At 47.7% G+C, this 22343-nt stretch overlaps 1 protein-coding gene across 3 annotated transcripts in view; it reads left to right on the top strand.

Annotated features, from left to right (window-relative positions):
• The first annotated feature begins 1267 nt into the window (after positions 1-1267).
• The window catches only part of NCOA3 (nuclear receptor coactivator 3), a 64415-nt gene continuing 43339 nt past the window's right edge, over positions 1268-22343 (top strand). The window contains exon 1 of one of the 3 annotated variants that reach the window (XM_056547631.1): positions 1268-1531. The gene's annotated coding sequence lies outside the window, so the exon portion shown is untranslated. Of the gene's footprint in view, positions 1532-18228; positions 18248-22343 lie in introns of those variants that run through there. The other 2 variants (XM_056547629.1, XM_056547630.1) reach the window with 2 other exon arrangements.

Here is a 22343-nt window from a genome sequence, read left to right on the forward strand (position 1 = left end):
TGTGCCCTGAGGATTTGCTCAGACTACCACAAGCCCAGCCCGAGAAAAGACGTGCTTCTAGCTGTGAGAGACTGCACCACAGAGACAGCACATAGCTGAGAGAACTTGCTTCACACAGGACCACACTAACTGAGAGAGAGAGACCTGCTGGCAGAGACCAGCACTGAGTCCAGATGTCTGGTGAATACAGTGAGAGTAGACTGCTGCTGGACTGACCTAGTTAATGGTGTTGTGAGGGTTAGCCTAAAGCCTCTTCCCTGTTCCACTACAGGGCATCTGTCTCCTTACTCAAAGTAAAGACTCTGTGGTCCAGTGGCAGATATTACACAGCACAGGCTGCTTCAGTGATTCTGTGGATAAGGGCCCCAACACTCCTATGTGCACCAACGCCCATTAGGGCGAAGATAAGGGGGTGGGCTGCAGGTGTGCTAGTGGGTGGGTGGGGAAAATCCACATTGCATTCCTATCTGTGTTACAATATTGTATTATCCTATGTATGTTTGTTCATTTGCTACTTACTATATAAAGTTAGTTCACGTTAGGCTGTGTCAGTCTCATTGTACCAAGTATGTTCCCAGTGGGACCCCACATCCCTACCTCAGATGCTCCACTGGGTGGAGACGCTGTCGCAGACATGTACCCCAGCTCCCAGAGGCTCAGGATGCGTCTGTGGGGCATAGTGATGTAGCTAGGGTAAGGGACCCCAGAGATACTAAGGGGTGCTCCCATAAACCTGCTGGAGGTATATGTCAGCAGCTGCCTCAGCACCTCTTTGTAGGGAGCAGCTGACTTCTTGGAAGGGGCAGTTATCGTGATTACATATAAGTATTTACATAAATATAGTATTTGTCTACAGCTCCCTCAGTAACTCTTTACAGGGAGCAGCTGTCCTCATGATCACATACAGTGTATGTCTGCAGTTGCCTCAGAACCTCTTTGCAGAGAGCAGCTCTTATCATGGAGGGTGCAGTCCTCATGATCATACATACAGTATATATCAGCAGCTGCCTCAAAACCTCTTTGCAGTCAGCAGCTGTCAGTTAGGGTGATGGGGGCTGCACAGTGGAGTAGTAGTCCGTCTGTCCCTTGTGACCTGGAGTCAGATGTAATCCCTCCTTTCCTCCCCCACCCTGCCAGTCCCGGCCGCTTGTCCATGCCCAGCTCGCAGCCTGTGCCACAGAGACCGAAGTTCACCTGAGGGGAGCCACCCGCCCAGCGCCCCATCTTCCTCCTCCCCCTCCATCCAGCCACCTACTATAAATAGCCCCCCCAGTGCTGAGGACCAGGCTTTATTGTCCCCCTAGTGTTGCGGGCGGTGCCGCACGGCATGCCGGGGGATGTAGTCCACGCCCCTGGCAGAAGGGGCTGGTGCTGCGGCTCAGCGTACTACAACTCCCAAGAGTCCCCGCGGTAGGAAGGAACTTTCCCTGCCCGGGGAGTGTTTGCCATTTAAATAAACAGCGAGTAAAATGGCGGAGTGTTCGGTGCGGGGATAAAGGAGCCGAAGAGCGGAGGGAGCGGCGGCAGCTGCGTAAGTACAGTGTTCCCGGGGCGGCCCCGGAAAGACGCCTGAGCGGCCTGAGGCCCGGGCCCTGCCCTGTACCGGGAGGAGGGCGCTCAGGTGGGGGGGGATGGAAAGTTCACGGCGTATACCGAGGATGAGCTGTCACCCTGTTCTCTGCCCGAGCACCGCGGCGGCACTCGCCCCCCGGTAGCGCAACTAACTGCAGCGGAGAACTTGTTTTGTAACTGGCTGCTCCCCCTATTATTATGTATTATTATTATCATCTCCCCGTGGTATAATTTATATACCTCAATGTGTGTGTATATACACCCCCCCCCCCCTGTGATAAATACTGTACATTTCCACCTTTCAATACATGGTACTGATAGCTATATACTCATCTGTGATTGATATAAATCCTCCTTGTGTATACACAGTACTGTTATATACTCTTCCTCTCTGATATATACCCCCTGTGTATACACAGTACTGTGATGTGTATGTGTATATATCTATATACCCCTCCTTCCTGGTGTATATTTACTATCATATGTGCCCCCCCCCCCCCCCAAATATTTAGCCCTTCTCTGTATATCCTATCTTAGTGTCATATATATTGTGCATGCACACTTTCATGTAAAAACCCCTCTGTACGTCCCCTTTCACACTATAAATTCATCCGTTTTAAAGACCAGTTATAATGTTCCGTTATGAATACTAGGGATCGACCGATTATAGATTTTTTTATTTTTTATTTTTTTTATGGCCGATACCGATAATCTATGACCTTTCAGGCTGATAGCCGATAACTTATACCGGTAGATCGGTATAAGTTATCGGCTATTTAAACCCCCCACCCCCAGGCCCCGCAGAAGCCGCTGCAGATCAATGATTCAAAGCGGGCGCTTTAAATCAATGAACTGCAGCGGCTTTTGCGGGGCCAGAGACCACCTCCGCTGCCCGCTTCTCTCTCTATCTCTCTCTCTCTCTCCCTGCCTGTCCTGGGGTCATCCCTAGTCCAACCACCGCAGCCTCTGCCCCATTGCCTCCCCCATCCCCGGTTTTATAATTACCTGTTCCCGGGTCTGCGCTACTTCTGGCTCCGGCGGTGTCCTGAGCTGTCACTGTGCGCACTGACGGTGACGTCGCGTTGAGGATGTCACTCATCACTGCGCTGCACAGCAATAGCGCAGGACATCGCAGCAGCCAGAAGTAGCGCGGACCCCGGGAACAGGTAATTATAAAACCGGGGATGGGGGAGGCAATGGGGCGGTGGTGGTGGTCTCTGGTGGGGCATTATCGGCATATCTGGAAGGTAATTGCCGATACCAATAATGTCCAAAATCGTGAATATCGTCCGATAATATCGGCCAAACCGAAAATCGGTCGATCCCTTAAAATCGGCCATTAAGCGGCCGTTACAAAATCCCATAATAGTCTGGGATTTTTACAGTTCCCGTTTTAACCCGTTATTAATAACAAACGTTATTTTGTGACGGGAGAAAGAACGGAAGGAATGGTGCATGCACTATTTCTCGTTCGTTTCTCCTGTCACAAAATAATGTCCGTTATTAATAACAGGTTATGACTGGTTAAAACTGGTAATGTAAAATTCCCACAGTCTATAATGGGACTTTGTAACGGCTGTTTTTAATGGTTTTATTAACGGGACATTATAATGGATCTTTAGGGTACGTTCCCACACGGCGTATTTTGCTGCGTATTTGGTGCTGCGTATTTTCCTACCCATTGACTTCAACAGAGAAAATAAAATACGCAGCAGCAAATACGCAGCAAATACGCTGTGTGGGAATGTACCCTGAAAATGGATAATTTTATAATGTGAAAGCAGCCTAATGTTATATATAGCCTGTCACTCCTCATATATTCCACGTATTGTATACTCATATATACACCCCTGTGTGTGCTATACTTCATATGTAGAGCCTAGCCCCTATGTAATATGTATTATATATACTGAGATATCCCTGTATAATTGTACTTTTGTAATGCTGTATACTCATATGTATCACCTCCCAGTATCGGGTTATATGCGCTATCATATCTTATTAGATACACTCTGACGTTACATCCTGGTAATATAGACTGCAGGTAATAGGTGTGTTTCCTACAGGACACTTGGGATTATGTTGTGTGCCAGATATACGCACCTGTGTCTCTGTGATGAGACCAAATACAGGAAGTGTGGGTGGCCAACAGGGCTCTGTGACACTCTCGCGGCTCCTACATCAGGATGATTGATAACCAGGAGCGTGCACAGATCCCTGCTTGTCCTGACCTCACTTCCTGTATTTGGTCTCCTCATAGAGACACACAGGCAATAGTTGCAGGGACAGCTTTTTTTAATCCAGAAATATATACCGTATTTTTCGCCCTATAGGACGCACCGGCGTATAAGACGCACCCAATTTATAGGTGCAAAATCTAAAAAAATAAAGATTTTGAACCCAATAGTGGTCTTCAACCTGCGGACCTCCAGATGTTGCAAAACTACAACTCCCAGCATGCCCGGACAGCCGTTGGACCGCCGCGATAGGGGTGTATTCGCCGTATACGATGCACCGACTTTTTCCACCCAGTTTTGGGGAAGAAAAAGTGCGTCTTATACGGCAAAAAATACGGTACTTTTATTATTTTTTTTAACCAATGTATATTACAAATCTACACATGACCCAACGCCCGGACATCATGGAAATCGTATCGCCTGACGCCTTGAACATGCAGTTCCGGGTGCTGGGTAGGGATCGACCGATTATCGGTATGGCCGATATTATCGGCCGATAATCACGATTTTGGGCATTATCGGTATCGGCAATTATCTTGCCGATAATGCCCCGCACCGCCCCCACCACACCGCGACCGCCACCCCCTCGACGCACCGCACCCCCGACCCACCGCACCGCGTCGCACCCCCCACCGTGATGCTAGGCGGTATACCGGTATGGATTTTTGCCCATACCGCTATACCGGTCGGGCCCCTCCCCCACCCTCCGAGTCAATAAAAAAAATTACATTTACCCGTAATAGGGGTAGTCCGGGCCATCCTTCCTTCCTTCCTTCCTGTAGTGTCCGGGGGCGTTCCGGGTGGAGGGTGGTCCGGTCCAGGCTGTCCTTCTTCTCCCACGGTCTTCTTCTCCACTCCGGGCAGGCTCCGGCCTACTACGCTGCATAGACGCCGCTACGCCGTGACGTCAGGTGCATCGCTGCGCACGGGCGCCACTGCGCAGCGGCGTCTATGCAGCGTACTAGGCCGGAGCCTGCCCGGAGTGGAGAAGATTATCGGTATCGGCCCTAAAAAAACGATATCGGTCGATCCCTAGTGCCGGGCAGGTGAATTCTTCAGGCATTTAGCCCTACTTCAGGCAAGTAGCTCTAAATGCCTGAAGAAGTCACATATGACAGGGCAATTGGTCTTGCCCCATCACTATAGGCAGCAGCAGGATGCAGCAGCCTCATTACCAACTGCGCAGGACATCAGTGTCCCGGCATAGGCTCGTGCGATTACATCACTCATTGTGTGCACCTCCGTCAGTACAGAGGATGCAGAAAGCCCTTCATTGGGATCCTGAAGGACCCAATTCAAAGTGTTAGGCTGCTGGTGTTAATGGAGCGGGCGTCCAGGCGCTATGCCTGCGGGTCTCGAAAATCCTGCTCACTCCCGTACCGCTGCAGCCTCTGTAAGTTTTGGTCCCTTCCTGCACTGATTTTTCCCGGCCAGCAGGGCATGTTCTTGTCTCTTTCCCATCCCCTCGCAACCATCTTGTGGAGCCTGCCCTGGAGGACCTGTCCTGCTCCTCACCAGTCGTCGGTATTTCCCTTTTGCTGTAAAGTAGAGCTGGGCGGTATGAGCAAAAACATGTATCACAGTATTTTTGTAAGTGAGGGTGGTTCCACGGTATTTAACAGTATTTCCCCCCCCCCCCCGCCAAATGTGTCCTTCTCTTCCAACCCCGCTCCCAAGGAATTATCAGCAGTGCTGTCCCCACATCATGTCACCGCAAGCGCTCCTCTGCTCGTCCTCCTATGAGTTGCGGGACTCTGGTTCTAGAAATCTGTACTGTACTACAAATAACGTTTCCCGGGCTCTGGTACCAACTTCACTGTCCTGCGCTGCGGTCCTCTTGTGGTTTCCTTGAGATGGGAAAGTCACATAGCCGCCAGCCTATCATAGGCCGGGGCGGGACATCGCTGCGGCCGCTGATAGGCTGAGCCCACTGTCATGTATGAAGCCGGCCTGCTCCTTGCATGACAGTGTGCTCAGCCTATCAGCGGCCGAGGCGGGACATCGCTGCGGCCGGTGATAAGCTGAGAGCACTGTCATGTATGAAGCCGGCCTGCTCCTTTCATGACAGTGGGCTCAGCCTATCAGCGGCCGAGGCGGGACATCGCTGCGGCCGTTGATAGGCTGACGGCTCTGTGATGTTCCCAACCCCAGGACCGCAGCGGAGGGACTGTGAGGCCGGTAACGGGGAACGTTGGAAGGGGAGATAAAGTTTATTTTATTTATTCAGGCCAGGAAACGTTATTTGTAGTACAGTACAGATTTCTAGCACCGGCGGCCCACAACTCATAAGAGGATGAGCAGAGGAGTGCTTGCGGGTGACATGATGTGGGGACAGCGCAACTGATTCATTGGGGGGGGGGGGGGGCGCGAATAAAAGCAGCATTAGTTCCTGCGGTGGGTAATTCGCTCTTTCGAGGGGGGGGGGGGGGCTCCGAATGCAGGAGCCACTGTCTGCTCTGGGGGCTCCGAATGCAGGAGCCACTGTCTGCTCTGGGGGCTCCGAATGCAGAAGCCACTGTCTGCTCTGGGGGCTCCGACTGCAGGAGCCACTGTCTGCTCTGGGGGCTCCGACTGCAGGAGCCACTGTCTGCTCTGGGGGCTCCGACTGCAGGAGCCACTGTCTGCTCTGGGGGCTCCGACTGCAGGAGCCACTGTCTGCTCTGGGGGCTCCGACTGCAGGAGCCACTGTCTGCTCTGGGGGCTCCGACTGCAGGAGCCACTGTCTGCTCTGGGGGCTCCGGGCGCAGGAGCCACTGTCTGCTCTGGGGGCTCCGGGCGCAGGAGCCACTGTCTGCTCTGGGGGCTCCGGGCGCAGGAGCCACTGTCTGCTCTGGGGGCTCCGGGCGCAGGAGCCACTGTCTGCTCTGGGGGCTCCGGGCGCAGGAGCCACTGTCTGCTCTGGGGGCTCCGGGCGCAGGAGCCACTGTCTGCTCTGGGGGCTCCGGGCGCAGGAGCCACTGTCTGCTCTGGGGGCTCCGGGCGCAGGAGCCACTGTCTGCTCTGGGGGCTCCGGGCGCAGGAGCCACTGTCTGCTCTGGGGGCTCCGGGCGCAGGAGCCACTGTCTGCTCTGGGGGCTCCGGGCGCAGGAGCCACTGTCTGCTCTGGGGGCTCCGGGCGCAGGAGCCACTGTCTGCTCTGGGGGCTCCGGGCGCAGGAGCCACTGTCTGCTCTGGGGGCTCCGGGCGCAGGAGCCACTGTCTGCTCTGGGGGCTCCGGGCGCAGGAGCCACTGTCTGCTCTGGGGGCTCCGGGCGCAGGAGCCACTGTCTGCTCTGGGGGCTGTTGATGGAGCTGACTCCCTGTATGTGGAGGGGGCACAGCCACTGGGCTCTGTGTAAGCTGAGCCTTTTGGCATGTTAAGTGTTAGTGGCCACTGCAGATGCAGAGGTTGTCTCAGGTCCCACATGTAAATGAGCGCCCCCACCCGCTCTGGGTTGCTATGGTCTGGTAGAAAGCTGAGGCGTCTGCTGTGCTGTCAATGATAGCGTCAGGAGCTGTTTGTTGGGATCAGTGGACATTCTGTTACCTCACTGCACAGCCCCCACACACTGATTTTACATCAGGCTCTGACCTCTGATTCTAACACGTACGTCATTGTTTTATCTGGTTCAGGGAAAGTTGGATGATAACCAATATGATTGCTGTTCTAGTTCCCACAATGATTTTCTGGAAAGCAAACATTTGCCTAGTACCACTTAGGACCCTGAGAAAGCTGCATCCCAATCAGTAAGGCCCCTGCCGTTGTGCCCAGTTGGAAAACAGGCGTTTTTTACATTTTTATTTTATGCCTTTTACGTCTGTTATCTGGCAGAGCACAACAGGCAACAACAGGGCCAGACAGATCCCATTTACTATTGTGGGGTCCGTTGGGCGCCATTGTTTAACGGGAGTAGTGGGAGATGTATTTTTTCTCTCCCGTTTCCCTGAGGGGCGTTGCACTGCCGTGGTTCAAACGGTAGTGTGAAAGAAGCCTAAGAGAGCTTTAGTTGTGGCTGTCATAGCTGTCCCCAGTCTTACTACATACAGAAGACAGGAGGTTACATTATGTGTGATGTAGTGAAAGAGACTGCTGTCCAGTTGCTGGATGATCTGATATACAGTAGGGGTGTGAATCGCCAAGAATTTGGCAATACGATTCGAATCGCGATACCAGTGTGGCGATTAGATATATCCCGATATATCGCAATACCGTCTAGGTGACGATACATCATGATATATCACGATACATCGCCCACCAGGGAGCATTCACAGATCCCTTTAGACGCCGGTGTCAGCTTCGATCTAGTAGTCCGGCGCGCACTTTTCTCATTTTATCCCGTCCGGGCTGCAAAATAAAAGAAAACACACTTTCTCTTACCTGCCAACGAGCCCGCGGAGCTCCGGTACAGGTGTTGGGTCCCCGGGCTGTATTCTTCTTATTTCCTGTTAGTCCGGCACGTCACACGGAGCTTCAGCCTATCACTGGCCGCAGCGATGTCCCGCCTCGGCCGGTGATAGGCTGAAGCTCCGTGTGACGTGCCGGACTAACAGGAAATAAGAAGAATACAGCCTGGGGACCGAACACCTGTACCGGAGCTCCGGGGGCTCGTTGGCAGGTAAGAGAAAGTGTGTTTTCTTTTATTTTGCAGCCCGGACGGGATAAAATGAGAAAAGTGCGCGCCGGACTACTCCTTTAATGGCCAGCCGCGGCGATAGCCGCATGCTGGCTATGAGCGGCGGCCCCCGGCTACTGAGAGCAGAGTACGGAGCGGTCATGAGTCGGAGCCGTACACCCAGAGCGCCGCCGCGTCAGATCCGGCCTGCCCGGCTCCCCAAATGTGGAACTTGTATCTCCTGATGCCCGGGACATGCTGTTCCGTGCGTCAGGAGATACAAATGCCACATCCCTAAAAGAATCGATTAAAAAATATTTTTAATCGATTCAGTATCGCCAAGTGAAAAAATCGCGATAATCGCGCAAATCAATATTTATTTAATTTTTTTTTTCTTACATCCCTAATATACAGGGTTGTGCAGGGCATGCATTGATACACAAAACCTGTTCTCCCTCTGGCCATTTATTTATTTTTTTAGATGGGAATACCTCATGATGAATGTTTTTTATGTACGAAAGAAATTAACTCGGTCTTATCCTGGGTCCATGCTAATGCAGATCAGACGGCATCGGTTGTTTGTAGTCTGTTACTATGGAGATGCATAGAAGCTCTAGACGTTTAGAGATTTTTGTATTTGCGACAAAGTTGATTTGATTATTATTATTTTTTTTCCTTGACGCACTCAAGCAGCATGTCCATCAGTAGCATAGCCTTAGGCTTTGGGCCTCCTGAATTTAGTGATTTTTAACAGAGAAGGAAGGGATTTAAAAGCGGTCTTATTTGCCCGTAATAACCAATCACAGCTCTGCTTTCATACCTGAAATGTGATTGGTTTCTATGGGTAAAACCAGACAATTTTTGTCTTCAGTTTTATTCCCTCCGTTGTGTATATAGTCAGTGTCAAGCTGTGAAATTAGGGGGGGGGGGGGGGGGGGGGTGTAACATGGCTTGTACAGGCTGTAGTTAATTCTGTCCCATGGTTTTCCCCAGAATAAGCAACCTTGGGGGAGATTTATTAAAACCTGTGCAGAGGAATAGTGGTGCAGTTGCCCATAGCAACCAGAGTGCTGCTTTTATTTTTAGAGGCCTGGGAAAAATGAAAGCAATTCGATTGGTTGCTATGGGCAACTGCACCACTCTTCCTCTACAGGTTTTGATAAATCTCCCCCCCCCCCAAAGGTGTCTTGCTGCGGCCTATTGTTGCTGGCACCCTGGAGATCACTTTGCATGTGGCCTGCTCCTGTTGGGGTCTTATATCTGTAATCTTGAGGAGGCAGCTGAGGTCAGTAATTCAGACGGTCTCCGTCCTGAGTGTCTGCTCGTGCCTCTCGTGCTGTCAGCAGATACATGGAATTTTCCACCGCTTTTTGCTGTAGCTTCTCTGAATATTTCACATGGCAAAAAATGCAGTGTTTCTCCAAATGAGTCATCGGCTTATATTTAGCCTCACACAAGCGTTTCACTAAACGTTGAGCCGCTGCTATTTATACACAATTAATGGCTAGAAGTTTGCTGGAGGCGTGGTGGCTGTGGAAGGGTTAAACGCTGGGGTAGAAGGTGGATGGAACGGAGAACCCCATCTAGATCATTCACCTGGTGGAGCACCAAGGACGCCTCCTCTAGCCATGGCACACCTGATCAGATTGCCTCCTCTGGCCGCAGGACTCCTGTGGTGTTTGTAGTTGTACTGCAGCCATCATGGCAACATTTGACTCTTGTAGCTATGGTGCTGTATGCAGACAGTCAACAGGTCACGTTTACTATACCTTTTACGACACGGTTTCCCAACCAGTGAGCCTCCAGCTATTGCAAAACTACAACTCACAGCATGCTGGGAATTGTAGTTTTGTATCAACTGGAGGCACCCTGATTGGGAAATACTGATTTATGTGTACGATGGCTTCTTGACTCTCTGACTTTGGATGTCAGAGAGGAGAAGGGTTGGGCAAGTGTCCCCCTTCAGAATACATGTGCTAGTGTATGCTGGGATGGTGAGTGCATGCTGGGACTTGTAGTTTTGAAACAGCTGGAGGCACCCTGGTTGGTAAACACTGCCTTATGACATATGTCTTGGTTTCCCGCACCTTGATTCATTACATTATAAAACATTTTTTGTTTGTCTCAGTGGTTTCTGCTCCTCTCACGATAGTCTTGTCTGGGGGTTTTCGTGTGGGCCTGACCTTGAGGAGGAGGGTAGCAGCAGTTCCTATGACAACCCGGCACAAATACGGCTCTTCCTCAGGAAAGATCATCCCGTCACCAGTGGCTGCAGGAATCCTGTTAACCACTTCCAGCAGAATCTTCTATTGGCATTGCACATAAAATTGTAAAAGGGGAATGGGTATTTGATTTTTCACAGTAACATCGATAGAAATGCCTGCTTATGACCCGGTTACTGTGCCACTTAGACGTGTACACTGGGACATATACCATCTCTGTCACATGACCTGCGCCAGAGTCCAGCATGCTGGGGATTCCTGAAAAAGAAGCAGCAGTTACTATTAGTTTTTTACTGGTTTGGCATGGACATCTTTTGTACAACACCATGGAATATGATCTTATATACAATGGGATTGTAACAAGTTATCATTTAAAGAGTACCTGTCATTAACAAACTTTTATTTTTTTTCTCACAAGTTTGTGCCTCAGTTCTAATCTGCTTTTCAACATTTTTCGTCTTTTTACTTCTGTTTTGCTTGCTCACAGTCCTAACTTTCATCTCAATGGGAAGGGGGGGGCGTTCCCCTGGGCAAGCGTCATCTTGCCCTAATATTGCAGGCGTGTACTCGGTAGGGCGCACAGCTCCCTCTACTGATGAATGCAAGCACCACACTATTGCCTGCCTCTTTGTATGCTTACAGCACATGCTAGTCCCGCCCGCACTTTGTGAGATTTGTCTTGACTTGACTGTAAACTAAGACAATTGGCATAGTGCTGCGGGACAAGCCAGCATTGAAAAGGAAAGGACGACGCCTAGTGGCCGGAATTGGGTTAAAGGAGAACTACGGGATTTAACATTTTATCCCCTATCCTAAGGATAGGGGATAAGTTTCAGATCGCGGGGGGGTCTGACCGCTGGGGCCCCCCACGATCTCCCGTACGGGGCCGCGGCTCTCTGCATAGAGAGCGTGTCGACCTCCGCACGAGGCGGCGGCTGACACGCGCCCTCCATTTACTGCTATGGGAGAGCCGAAGCGCTGCCTTCGGCAATTTCCGGCTCTCCCATAGTAGTCTATGGAGGTGGCGTGTCGGCCGCTGCTTCGTGCGGTGGTCAACACGCCCTCTCTAACCAGAGAGCCGCGGCCCCATACAGGAGATCATGGGGGAGCCCAGCGGTCGGACCCCCCGCGATCTGAAACTTACCCCCTATCCTTAGGATAGGGAATACATTTTTCAATCCCGTAGTTCTTCTTTAAATTTCTTGTATAAAAACTGATCTTTGCTAAATGAATTACATTAGCAAATGTCCTAGCTTTACACGCTCGTATATTAAAGGTTTGGGCGATTGACAGGGCTAATTTAAATTTATTTTCACTTTACATCTTGGGATAGAAGTTTTAAATTGTGGTTGTCTCGTGATCTTTTGTGTATGAGGACTGCAGCACGGTCACCAGACATCTTGTCTTGACAAGAGGGATCTTTCAGTTATGCTTGGCGTAGATGAGGTATATTCATTAACAGAAGGGATCTCTGTTATACCCAGTGTGAATTAGCTGATTAATCAAATCGTCTGCCCTTCAATCACCTATGTCCTTTCCCTTCATCCACCTCTGCTCCACCCCCTCAGTTTAACTTGATGAACGTGTCTTGTTTTCAACCGTACTAACTATGACATCCAAATGACTGTGACAGGAATGATCTTCCAGTAATGTCCAGTGTAGAGCTCACCTCCTTTTAAAACAGACGAGTAATGTCCAGTGTAGATTAGTTGACCTCTACAGTCATGGATGTAAATTGTCTACAGTGCGCAAAATTATCAAAAAGTTTGCAACCAATGGCACTGCAGCTAATCTCCTTGGGCATGGACAGAAGAGAAAAATTGATGAAAGGTTTAAATGCAGGATAATCCGGATGGTGGCTAAGCAGCCCCAAACAAGTTCCGAAGATATTCAAGCTGTCCTGCAGGCTCAGGGAGCATCAGTGTCAGCATGAACTATCCGTTGACATTTAAATGAAATGAAACCATGGCAGGACCCCACTGCTCACATAGACTTAAAAAAGCAAGACTTAATTTTGCCAAAATGAACTTGGGTAAGCCAAAATCCTCCTTGGGAAAACTTTGTGTACAGATGAGACCAAGACAGAGCTTTTTGGTAAAGCACCTCATTCTACTGTGTACCGAAAACGGAGTGAGGCCTACAAAGAAAAGAACACAGTGAAATATGGTGGAGGTTCAATGATGTATTGGGGTTGTTTTTCTGCCTCTGGCACTGGGGTGCCTTGAATGTGTGCAAGGCATCATGAAATCTGAGGATTTTGGGTCTCGCTGTACAGCCCAGTGTCAGAAAGCTGGGTTTGCGTCCGAGATCTTGGGTCTTCCAGCAGGACAATGACCCCAAACATATGTCAAAAAGCACCTAGAAATAGATGGCAACAAAGCACTGGAGAGTTCTGAAGTGGCCAGCAATGAGTCCAGATCTAAATCCCACTGAACACCTGTGGAGAGATCTTAACCTGTTAAGGACCCAGGGCGTATTGAGTCTGCTCCCGTTCTATAACGGGGGGGGGGGGGGCCACGGCGTGGCCCTGCGTCATAGCGGGTCGAGCCCGGCCTCTAACAAAGGCCAAGACCCGTGGCTAATAGCGCGCGGCATTGATCGCGGTGCCGCATGCTATTAACCCTTTAGACGTGGCGTTCAAGTTGAACGCCGCGTCTAAAATGAAAGTGAAACCATGCCGTTAGCTCTGGGAGCTGTTTGGGATCACCGCGGCAAAATCGCAGCATCCCGAACAGCTTACAAGACAGCTGGAGGATCCCTACCTGCCTCCTCGCTGTCCGATCGCCGAATGACAGCTCAGTGCCTGAGATCCAGGCATGAGCAGTCAAGCGGCAGAATCATCGATCAGTGGTTTCTTATGAGAAACCTCTGATCAATGTAAATGATCAGTGTGTGCAGTGTTATAGGTCCCTATGGGAGCTATAACACCGCAAAAAAAAGTGAATAAAGATCATTTAACCCCTCTAATAAAAGTTTTAATCATCCCCCTTTTCCCATGAAAAAAAGTGTAAATAAACATGGTATCACCGTGTGCGGAAATGTCCGAGTTATAAAAATATATCCTTAATTAAACCGCATGGTCAATGGCATACGCGCAAAAAAATTCCAAAGTAGTGCATTTTTGGTCACTTTCTATATAATGAAAAAATTAATAAATAAGTCCTATCAAGGCAAAAATGGTACCGCTAAAAACTTCAGATCACGGCGCAAAAAATGAGCCCTCATACCGCCCCATATGCAGAAAAATAAAAAAAGTTATAGGGGTCAGAAGATGACTATTTTAAACGTATACATTTTCCTGCATGAGGTTTTGATTTTTTTCCAGAAGTACGACAAAATCAAACCTACATAAGTAGGGTATCATTTTAACCGTATGGACCTACAGAATAAAGATAAGGTGTCATTTTTGCTGAAAAATGTACTGTGTAGAAATGGAAGCCCCCGAAATGTAAAAAATGGCTTTTTTATTTATTTTTTTCAGTTTTGTCTCACAATGATTTTTTTTTTTTTTTTTGTTTCGCCGTAGATTTTTGGGTAAAATGACTGACGTCATTACAAAGTAGAATTGGTGGCGCAAAAAATAAGCCATCATATGGATTTTTAGGTGAAAAATTGAGTTATGATTTTTTTTTTTTTAAAGGTAAGGAGGAAAAAACGAAAATGCAAAAACAGAAAAACCCCGGGTCCTTAAGGGGTTAAAATTGCTGTTGGGAAAGGGCACTCTTCCAATAAGAGAGACCGGGAGCAGTTTGCAAAGGAAGACTGGTCAAACATTCCGGCTGAGAGGTGTAAGAAGCTTATTGATGATTAAAGGAAGCAAATGATTTCAGTTATATTTTCCAAAGGGTGTGCAACCAAATTTTAAGGGTGCCCGCTTTAAATCAATGATCTGCAGCGGTGTCGCGGGGGCATAAATAGCCGATAACGTATACCGTAATATCGGTATAAGTTATCGGCTATTGTCCCTAACCTCCACCGATTATCGGTATCGGCCCTAAAAAAACGATATCAGTCGATCCCTAGTTCCAATACACACAAAGGGACTAAATCTGTGTATAGCAAAACATGTTACTGCAAACCTTTTCTGAGAAATACATTTTCTCAAAAAATGAGAGGTGCCAACATTTACGGCCATGACTGTAGAAGACTAACAGAAGACCTCTCCCAATGATGTCCATTGTAGGTAAGCTGGCATGCAGAACACTGATAGGAGACATCTTCCAGTAATGACTATTGTAGTTTAGCTGACATCCATAAGACAGGCAGCATATCCAAAAAATTTCCACCGTGTAGATGAGCTGACAGTCTTAAATGGGCACTCTCAAATACAAAAACTTTTGATATGTTTTAAAGCATGCAAAAACCAATAGGTTTTGCAATTGCTTTCAATAGAAAATCTTCAGTATTTCATACTGAAAAAGCCATGTGCCCCCCCCCCCCCCCCGCTTGGATACATACTAGTCCTGCTGTGTCCATGCATCATCACCTATGTCATGGACACACTTCCTTGATTTACAGCTGTGAGCTGTGAGAAAAAATCCTCCCACTGTCAGCTTGTGTCCCGCTACTGTCAGTGAGGACAAGCTGGGAGTTATAGTTTACCTAATGCTAGGGGAGATGTGAGCAGACAGCATACTGAGGGAGGGGGCGGAGACCTGCACAGTGAGGCCACGCCCTCCTCCCTAAATTTACATGGTCAGGATTAGGTACTGAGTGATATATTACAAAAAAAAAAAAATTTGGATCTGACGGGTACGCTTTAAGGATGTCCGCTTATCTACACTGGACCATCCCGCCTGTCAATCTTATGGATGACGGGAGGCATTCTCTGTGGAAGTTCCTGAGGTTGATTAACAGGCACATAAGACGATGGAAATAGCGCTTACGGAAGAATGAGAGACACAGCATCTGCCTGTCAGAAATTCCACAGGATAAAGGCGGATACACATTGCAGATATTCCTTAACCCTGATCGCTGTCTTTTGTTGTTAAAGTATAGAGATATGGGCCCAGATTTATCAAACTGTGTGAGAAAAAGTGGAGAGATTTTTCCTCTTCAACCAATCACAGCTCAGCTTTCACTTTACCTCAGCTCGTTTGGTGAGCTGTGATTGGTTGCTCTGGGAAAGTCACTCCACTTTTTGTCACACAGTTTGATAAATCTGGGCCATGGTCTCTAACATATGACTCTGAGGAGGGGTACTTGGGCCTGTGAAAAGCAGTATTTTGGGCCCATGAGCTGGGAAATGTTGGACCCACCAGTAGTAGTCTGGGCTCAGGATAAGGAAGATCTGGGACCCATGATGAGAAGGATCCAATGTCTTTCTAGTTAGTTGTGAGGTGATTTGTTGTACGTAAGAACAAGGGGTGACTGTGTGCAGAAGTCTTGGGTTGTGACCTCCTATTAGACAGCAGCTTCTTTTCCAGACTCTTATTCAGCAGCTAATTCTCAGCTGAGGCTAAAACAAACACTACTCCCCCTCTGCCACAATGAACACGGTCTCTAAATACCTAGTTTGTTGGTTGACTTGGTTGTACTTTGTAATCCCACTAAGCGCCTGATGTGTAACCCCCTTCATTCTCTGCTCTTTCTGCAGGCCGGGGGATGGGTGGTGTGTTTTGACCTGTAGGCAGGATGTGTCTACTTGGCCATTTTCAGTCACCATTGGGTTCTGGAATTCCTTATATCGAATTTTTGGTTGAATTTCTTGTCGTGGATTCCCTCATGGTCATCTTCCCTCTGAGGTTTTTGTCTCTCCCATTCACTGGTCCTTGTGGGCAGAGGTAATCTACTGTAAACCATCAGCACTAAAGACCATTGTAAATGTGGATGATGTTGTTCATCATGAATGACAAGCTTCTCCTGTATGTAGTGAGTAGAATGCTAGATCTGAAGTGAAATGACACAAAGCGGAGAAGGGTAGAGGTTGTGATACTGAAATAGCGATGCCAGTGAAATAAATGGGACATGTCACTGCAGTTCTTCAACCTGTGTTTTTCCTTTCTTTTGGTCATTGTATTGTTAATAGGCGATGTGTAGTCTCAGCAGCAGGTTGATACAACTGTGCAGATATATATGCTGTTCAGGCTAGTGGAAACTTTGGCAATACATGCTTGCGGTCTCTGAATAAGTGATAACTGTATATTGGAGACTCCAAAGAGGGACAAGGTGGGTCTAGTGCATCTAAATAACAAACAGAGGGGAAGACTTATAAATCTTTTGTTTACTTGTTTTTGGTGTAATTTGCATTTTTTTAAGCACTTTATTATTTGCGTAAAAAAAAAAAATGCAAAATTAAAACACAGTGGTTGCAAACCTAGGACCCCCCCTTTCAGTGCTGCTCTAGAACCTTGCTTTACAACAGGGGTCCTCAGACTACGGCCTGCGGGCCACATGCGGCCCGCCGAGGACCTTTATCCTGCCCACTGGGAGGTACTACTTATTTACATATAACAGGGCCCCCATCACTAAACTCCTATAGACTGCAGCCTATAGCGAGCCGCGCAGGATGTCTGCGTCCCGGCGTAGGCGCGTGCGATGATGTCACTCATCGCGCGCACCTATGTCAGGACTGAGGATGCGGTCCAGCAACATAAACAACTGCCGGAGCGCACGTGGAATGGAGATCAGGTAATAGCACGGGATCAGAGGGGGAGGGGGGTTTGGTGAATGAGTAAATGATGTGGGAGGGGGGCTGAAATGGCATAGAGGGAGGGCTGAAATATAATGGCACGGGGGAGGGGGCGCTGAAATGGCACAGGGGGAGGGGGGCTGAAATATAATGGTAAGTTTGTTGATTTAACTTTTACTTGTTTTTCATTTTAAATATTGTATTTGTTCCCGCTTTGTTTCATCACTTCAAAATAAGATATATGCAGTGTGCATAGGAATTTTTTTTGAGATATATAGTTTTTTTTTTTTTTTTTAAACTATAGTCCGGCCCTCCAACGCTCTGAGGGACCGTGAACTGGCCCCCTGTTTAAAACGTTTGAGGACCCCTGCTTTACAAAGTGAGAAATGGTGTTGTAAAGTCATTTTTTTTTGGTGTCCCCCAAAAGACCCACAACAATAATTACTTTACAAATGATGTATAAAACATCTGATAAATCTCCCCCAAATTGCCTTTGCAAAAAGTCTTTATTAATCTACAGCTTCTATAGCTCCTATGCAATACTATGTCTCTGTAGTAACAGACTACAAACTGTAGTCTGATCCTGCAGTCCCTTCCATCAGACGTCTGATTTCTTTTAATTCCACTGGATCTGGCTGGGGAGTGAAAACCGGGTTCTCCCGTATCTCAGCTTATTTTTGCCCCGTATCTGTTTGGTGACCGTACCTAAAACTGTGGTATGCTGCAGTTTTAGGTCCGGTCACAAAACCGGATACGGGACAAAATAAGCTGACCGGAGTCGCTATCTGACTCTGGCCTGCTCATTGAAATGAATGAGATACCATATCGTCAAAACGTAGTGTGAACCCACCATTACCAAGTAGTGAGCAGCTAGAGTGCCATGGATGGCTGTAGAATCTGACCTCACAGGGTTTGTTGTCTGTTACCATGGAGACACAGCTCTATACAGGAACTGCAGTGTATGGTGAATATTGGCATATGTTGCACTTGAAGGTGATGTTCACTCTTGGTCCCCTGTTGTGTATATCAAACTGTCTTGTAGTTATGTTCTGGGTGTGGGATGGCTCACTGGGTGCAGTAAATCTTGTGGTGTCCTGTCTGGTGACACTGTGATTTTAAGGATCAGTCATGATGAGACCTCACAGGACATTCCTTTGTCCTGTCTGAGACTTTAGGTGACCTCAGCACATTTTCCTCTTTTGGTTTGAATGGTGGATCCTATCAGCTGATCTTCATCTTCCTTCCACTACAGTGATTCTCTCACATACACATACACACACATACACACACACACATACACACACATACACACACACACATACACACATACACACACACACACACACATACACACACACACATACACACATACACACATACACACATACACACATACACACATACACACACACACACACACATACACACATACACACATACACACATACACACACACACACACATATACACACATACACACATACACACACACATACACACACACATATACACACACACACACATACATACACACACACACACACACATACACACACACACACATACACACACATACACACACATACACACATACACACACACACACACACACACACACACACACTTACACCCTACACACACACACACTTACACCCTACACACACACTACACACTTACACCCTACACACTTACACCCTACACACTCTCTACAGGTTTTGTGTATGTATATAGCCTCAATAAGCTAGGAGTGGAAAGTGCTCTCCTCTGTCCTGGCAAGCAGCAGATTGCAGACTCCACCATCAGGTCTTGTGCAGCAGGCGGTGGATTTCCAGGCCTGCAGGAGCCGGCGCAGCGTGGGTTAAGGCCTCCTTGGCAGCGGGAGAACTTGCTGCAGCTCCTGCGCTGTCTCTGATTGGCTGCTGAGAGGTGAAATGGAAACCACAGTAAACTTTTGACCCTGTAGCATTTTGTTGGGAGCCGCCTGTAGCTGGTGGAGCAGCTTCTCTTTTCCTGCAGCCTACGCTCTGTGTATGGAGCCATGCACTCACCATCCTGCACGTCCCTTCTTGTTGTCTTCATGATGCGTTCAGCCACAGCAATAAGATGACACCCAAGATCCTGATACGTCTTGCATAAAGCAGCAAAAAGTTTTTGTTTTTTTCCTAGAGACCCTATTCTAATTCTGAATTTTATCCTGTTTGTGTCGAGCTGTTTGGTCTGATCTTACGTGAATGTCTGTCTACAATGTAACTTCATAGGAACATCATTGGAAGTCTGTAACTGTTGTCATCCTACCCGTAATATAGGGGCTTGTGTGTATGCCATGTAACCTCATCTCCTGCAATTGTCGTGTCATCCTATCCCTATTGGGGCAGAGCAAGTAATGACTCTGTGGGGTCTCACATATACACCATGCAATCTAATGAATTATGATTGTAATGTTATCCCATCCACAATATGTAGGCTCACATGTACAGTGCATTCAGAAAGTTTTCAGACTATTAAATTTTTTACATTTTTATTTTGCGGCCTTGTGGTAAAATTAAATTAAAAGCCCCCCCTTAATTCTGCACTTAATATCCCATAATGACAACGTGAGAGTATAATGTTAAAAATATTTGCAGACTCATCAAAAAGAAATAACCTATTGCAGTGACGTAAGTATAAGACCCTTTACTCAGTACTTGGATAAAGAGTAGCTCCCACCATCCTATATATTTTTTTTTTCTGTCCCTGCCTATTGACATCTATCCCTAACCCCCTCCCTGCTTTTCATTTATTTTAATTTTTTACTATATTAAAAATAACTTTTTGTCTGCCTGGTAGTGTGCTCACTACCAGGCAGACTTCCCCAGCAGGCACTACGTCACTGATGCCTGCTGGGGCCAACACTTCCGCCCTTAGTTCATCTACACAGGGTGCCTCCAGATGTTTCACCACTACAACTCCCAGCTTGCCCTGACATCTATTGGCTCTCGGGGCATGCTGGGAGTTGCAGCAGTGAAACAGCTGGAGGCACCCTGTGTAGATGAACTATAAGTTAGTTCCATGCGGCGCTACCCTGTTCCCTCCGTCACAAAGCCCCCCCCCCCCCCCCTGTTCTGAGACCCAAAACCCCGCTCTCCTCCAACTCCCGTTATAACCACCAACTCCCCTAAATAATAATAATAATAATAATAATAATAATAAAAAAAATATATGTATACTTAATAATACTGCAGAGTCCGGCAGTGGGCGTGCAGGGGCAGCGGCGGCGACATGTGTGGGAGGAGTGGCCTCCCACCAAATGGCTGGGGAGCCAATGCGCTCGCTCCCACCTGTCTGACAGGCAGGGAGGGAGCGCAGTGTTAATGAATTAGGACCGATTGTCCGGCCGCAATCGGTCCGAATTCAGGCGTGACGTCACGCCGTGCTGCAACCGGCCACTAGGAGGGAGACCCCTAGTGGGCGGTTTTCAAACGGAAGATTCACCCTGAAAATGAAAAGATAAAGAATGAAAATATATTACAGATATGTTGTAGTACATAAGTACTACAACATATCAAAAAATAAAGTTGGTGACAGTGCCTATTTAAAGCCCCTTTGGCAGTGATTACAGCCTCCTGTCGTCTTAGGGATAATAGCACAAGGTTTTGTGCACCTGGATTTGGGGGCTTCTCCCATTCTCTGCAGATCCTCTCAAATTCAGTCCATTTGGATAGGGACAGACATTTTCAGGTCTCTAGAGATGTTTAAGTAGAGTCTCTGATTAGTGTGCAGTCGGAGTGACATTGGCTGCAGCTCTTTTCTGTGTTGGTTTGTCCTCCTGACGACATGTTGGACTGGTATAGACATGGCTTTAGCACTTTGCCTCCTCTTCCCCCAGCACTGAGGAGCCTTGCGAATTGTGAGCCGCAGCATCTATCTCCCCCTGGCTGTGCGCCAGCCACATCCGATGAACACAGACTGGAATATGATTAATGGCTGGTTCGTTTTTTGTTTTTTTTCTCCTGAATGTTTGTCCCTCTAAATCTGCAGGATAGCGGGCCTCTATAATAATGTCTGGCTCCTGCTTGCATCTGTTCCCATGGACTGTCTGCTTCATCAGTACGGCAACAATCCACACCAGCAATTAATCCTCCATTTAGTGAGCAGATATGTCTGGTCATCTCTTGCACTTGTTTCACCATGTCCATTCAACTTTACATAGAGGGAATGATTCTGAGGCCCAAAGAGATTGTTGGGTGTTTGGGGGACTGGGGTAAGCGGGCAGGGACCTGTAAATAAAGCCTTTTATTTCATGTTTAGTCGGTGAGACCAGGCAGTGGGTATATTACACCTGACCAGCAATAGAAGGAATTACCCTACATTCCAAGGGTCGCTTGTGCAGCAAAATGTGGCATGTATTAAATGTCAGACTAAGGAGTCTGGGAAAACTGGGCGGCAACCTCTTTCTTAAATACATGACCCATATTACTCTAAGAGTTTGGAAAAAAAAATATAAAAATTTGTTGTATTTCATGAACACTTTTTCAATGCAGTGCACTGTACAGTGATCCCTCAACATACGATGGTAATTCGTTCCAAATGAACCATCATTACTTGAATCCATCATATGTTGAGGGATCCGGGGAATAATATAGAAAGTTATACTTGCGTGTCCCCGCCGCTCCGGACAGTCACTGCTGGGTTGTCGCTCTCCATTGCCGTCATCACGTCGCTTCGCACGCCGCTCGGTATAGTAAAGTTATTAGTTATCTGTTCATTTAATTAATATCCGATGGATCTGATTATTATTATTATAATTTTTTTTTTAAAGAAGTGTATCTAAACTGATCACTTTTAAAGAATTTGTATGATTCTGTTCTATTTATTTCTGTATTGTTCTTTTGGCCGTGTTTGTCATCTATTGGCCAATTTGGTTTTGTGAAAACATTTTCTTGAAAAATTCAATAAATTATTTTAACCTATTGGATGACGGGACGGCATGCGCAGCAACGTGATGGCGAAAAAGATCGACTGCCATGCAGCGGAGCATGAAGAGGATGGTCCGGAACGTCGGGGGACAGGTAAGTAACACTCACCGGAGCACACAGGGCACATTAAACGG

This window comes from Hyla sarda, chromosome 12, assembly GCF_029499605.1.
Source record: "Hyla sarda isolate aHylSar1 chromosome 12, aHylSar1.hap1, whole genome shotgun sequence".
Lineage (NCBI taxonomy): Eukaryota > Metazoa > Chordata > Amphibia > Anura > Hylidae > Hyla > Hyla sarda.